We start from the raw sequence: 4,606 nt of genomic DNA, 5'->3' as shown, positions 1-4,606 counted from the left end.
CCTGATGCAATGGACATGAACTCTGGCCTGCTGCAAGCCATGGGATTACAGAGAGTCGTACACGACTGGGCAACTGAACAATAATAGAAGAAAGAATGTAAATGTATATGTGTCTCCAACAGTGAAGAATTTCATCATCAAATAACCATTAGGACAGTGTTCCTAGAAGAAGTTGAACTCCCCTGCTACTCTAGGGCAACCAGCCTCCCCTAAGCTTAACATCTGACCTGAGTTGACCAGAGGCTAGTACTGACTAGACACTGCCCAGAAAAAACAGACAGGGCATGCAGATATTGTGAAGCAGAAGCACAGACCAGGAGCGATGAGTACCCCTTCAATCCCCCTCTACCTTCTGCTACGTGTATGATCTGGAGCAAATTATGTAAGCTTTCTAAACTTCAGTGTCCTAATCCATAGTTCAGAGGTAATATTTGCATCTTTCTTTTAGATTTATTGTGAAGACTCAATGAGACCGTCCAGCTAGCACACTTGTTATAGTTCTTAGCACTTGTCTCACCAAGGTGAGACACACTTGTTATAGTTCTTAGCACCAAGGCGAGACAAGCTGCATCACTGGAACCACCTAATTTGTCAGTTTTAGGTACATCTATTGCACCTGCTTTAAGATATATTTTTTCTTCTTATGACTGATAGAAGAATGATATCAAAGGGAAGATTTGTCTTTATTTGCAAAACAAGACTATGGGAAATTTAGCCAAGACCAGAATATTAGCTAACATCATTAATTTTACCTAATTGTGTCATACAGAAGTGATTTTTAATAAAACAGCAAATCCATTTCCAAGATTGATTTAGTCTCTCAAGTCTCCAATAACATGCTCAAGTACCAACTGTCTTCATTCTTTTTGTAATTTTGATCACCTGCACTGAAACTAATCATTTCCCTTGGAGAAGGAAATGGCAACCCATTCCAGTATTCTTGCCTGGAAAATCCCATGGACGGAGGAGCCTGGGAGGCTACATTCCATGAGGTCAGACTCGATTGAGCAACTTCACTTTCACTTTCATACAGAATAAAGTTAGAGTTGCTTAAAAAAAAAAAATTCTTTTTGGTCATTTTCATCATCATCTGGGATCTGAGATAGTAACTTAAAGTAGACACAATGTTATCCTATGTCCAGTCTTTCTGTGTCAATCAGTAATTGCCTTTTTACTTCAGGATAACAAAATTATAACTATAATTCACATATTTCTAAGTTCATCTCAGCTCATTCACAAACAGTGCAGGGATGATCCTGATCATCAGTGGAAATGAAGTGCGGCATAGTTTATGTTTCTTATTATCACGTGGACCAGCCCACAGAATCTTTAGCTCATTCTCAATGCTCAAAGCATAGCCAGTTTTGAGGCATCAAGATTTTCTAAAAGTAAATGGAAATGTAACCTAAAGTCAGCAACTGAAACTTTATAACTTAACTTATTCTTTCATATTTTAGATGCTATCCTTTAAGCAGTAAACCAAATATTTATGCAATTGCAGCTGATTAAAAATAAACTGTTATTAATAAGCATATTAATATATAGGTAAAAATTATCTGAAGATCTGCATAAAGAAATAACAGGGTACTTTTTCTATAATCTGTATTCATCTTCTCATATTTAACATGTATTTATTGAGCCTCTAATATGAGTCAGGCATTGTACTTGGCACTGAAGATACAGAAATCAACAAAGCAGATGTTATCTCTGAACTCACACTGGACTCCAATGTAAATGATAAAGAAGAAAGCGTACTATAAGTAAATCCCTTTATCACAAATAAAATGGTGAGAAGAGTGAAAATTTTGAAGATGTCACTTATGTAAACCAGAAAACTGGAAGTAAAAATCCAATGGGTCTTTATGCACCAATATTTGTACTCATACAAGATTTAATAGAATTTTTAAATTTTATAGTAGAAGACATGTCAAATGCAGTTTAAATTTCTCAGTCAGAGAAATTATATTTTCTTACAAGTGATTATTACATTTTTAGAGACAGACACAACAAATAATAAGAAGTTTTATTTAAGAGGAGAAACAAGCATGGGTTTTTTTTTTTTAGATGAAAGAGGTATAATAAATTTATGAGACCTCACATACAGCTATAATATAATAAATTAGAAGGATTAATAGAATTGTGAGCTACAGTAACCTGCACTAGTAGAATGCCTGTTTTATGGAGCTTGATAATACAGTTTATCATTGACTCCATGGGAATTCCCACAATATATTAGCTGTGGTGTAACAATAAAGCGCACACAGTAAGGGGCATGTCCCTTTTGACACACATTCTCTTCCCACACTTATTTTACCAGGGAAACAACTCTGGAGCAGTTTAATTAAACTCCACTGCAATGAATTAGTCCAGGTCTTAGCCCTCTGACAGAGAGGGGCCTGGCAGTACCACAGGGGTTTGTCCCCTTATGATACCAGAGACACTTCAGAAAACCTGGGAAAAAAAAGTGTAGTGTCCCTCGAATGACAGTGTCACCAGGCAAGACTAGAGCTGTCAATCAGGTCACTGAAGGAAGCACTCACCCCCTTTGGAGAAGTGTTTATATTTCCCCATTTGTTGACCATGCAGCAGTCTTTTGGAAAACATCTAAATGCCCTGGGAAGGTTATATTCTATTGCACTGGTTGCAGCAAGATGCACTGATCACTTGAAAGAAAAATAGCTGTGTATTTTTAAAGTCCACTGTGTATTCATAGCTAGCTTTGGAAAAGCAAGTGAGAAAGTAATAACTGAAAATAAACTTAGGATGATGATGAGTTCAAATAAACTCTATTAGAAATACATATGAATAAAACCATTTTCATTCAAAGTAAAAACTCTGCAGCTAAACATGATCTAGAATATCCAAGATGGGAGAGTATTACAGAAGACAGGTTATTTCCCCAGAGTTTCTGATCAACAGTGTAGTAAGGTTACACCCCACCCCCATGACAAAGGAAATCTTACATTATTGATGAATATGCTTATTTTATCTGAACACTGTTTATTAATTCATAAGGGTGTTTGGAATTGAAAAATAAAAATGTACAGAACAATTACATTTTAAACAACTGCTTCTAGCTAGATGCATTGAATACTTAAGTGAGTAAACACACAAAGACCTCAAAAGAATTTATTAGACAATGGCAATTAGATCTCTAATAACCTGGCCCCGCTGGAATTACTGAGCTCTATTTAGATGCCAGACATGGCACCTTAGTGATGGGTACACCATGTCGCCACCCTGCCTCTGGCTGGGGACCCTGAGAAATGACAGCCCCATCAGGTGTCGTATAAAGCAGCTGACCTCACACTCTTAGCACTTGATCTTTGCACTGCAAGTGACCATTTGTCACTGTTGCCCAGAGATGAAACCCAGGTGACTCAATGTCACCACTGCCTTTTCAGAAGAATGAGATAATTACAAGTTTTTTTGTAAGTCTAAGACACAAGATGCAGATTTACTTAGAAAAATAATAGGCAAATTAAAAGCAAGGAATAGAATTCTTTATTCATAGGGAATATGCTTTCTAATCATTACAAAAATTATCTGGACTTGGAACTTTTTGACCAAAGGGAAGAAAGGGAATTATGGTTGCCTGAAAATTTTGTCCTAAATAGGTATCAGTGAATAAAAGTATTTCTACCAGAGTAAACACATTAACATAGAGCATTCAGAAGCTTATTCACAAAAATATTTCTCTTTCCTTCTCAAACAAGGTATAGATATCTAAGATTAGTTTTTTCTATAAATTGGAGTTCACATCATTAAAAAATTCAGTATTTGAATTATGATCATTATGACCATAACATTTTCAAGCTATGGGGATAGTATTATATCCTTTATTTGTAGTGCTTCAGAAGTTCCAGAATTTGAGCCAGTTAGTTAAGAGATAAACTCCTCATATTTCTAGTGTTGTGGATTCTTGATCACCTCAGGTGATCCTGAAATCTCTGTGTTGATTTCAAAATAGTAGCTATTGTGTGTTAGTGATCTTGATCTGCAAGTTAGTCACTTGCAGGCACTGTGCTAAGTGCTTTATATAGTATATTTTATAAGTGCTTCATTTTAATTCTCACTAGAAGCACAGGAGTTTGGTATTACTATCATCATTTTATTGATCAGCAAACTGAGAATCAGAAAACATATGTTATTTACCCAAAAGCAACAGAGCTAATAGGGAGCAGAGCCTGGATTCAAACTGAGTCTCTCTAACTTTAAAAGAGATGAGTTAAATTCTTGGCTACATTATCTCACAAAATTAAAGTTTTAGAGAGCTTTTCTCACTAGTAAATATTTCCATACTGTAGTCTACTTGAAAAATATCTGATTTTTTTTCAACAAGATTCCTGAGAGATTGAGTCAACTCTTATCTCTCTAAATCCATCCTATCAAGTAGTGACAGGGGCCAAAATATTGTTACACATGGGGAAGCCACTTTATTATATAGACTGAACGTAGTTGCTCACGTGCATTGTGATTGTGTCCATTCTTCATAAACCTATGTCTCCATAGGAAGAGAAAAGTGGAAAATTTTCTTTCCACTGGATATGTACCTCTGACACTGAAAGCAAAGCATTGCTTTAATTGTCAATGGAAGAGAAAACTG

Source organism: Ovis canadensis, chromosome 6, assembly GCF_042477335.2.
Source record: "Ovis canadensis isolate MfBH-ARS-UI-01 breed Bighorn chromosome 6, ARS-UI_OviCan_v2, whole genome shotgun sequence".
Taxonomy (NCBI): domain Eukaryota; kingdom Metazoa; phylum Chordata; class Mammalia; order Artiodactyla; family Bovidae; genus Ovis; species Ovis canadensis.
Note: the sequence above shows the minus strand (reverse complement) of the source record.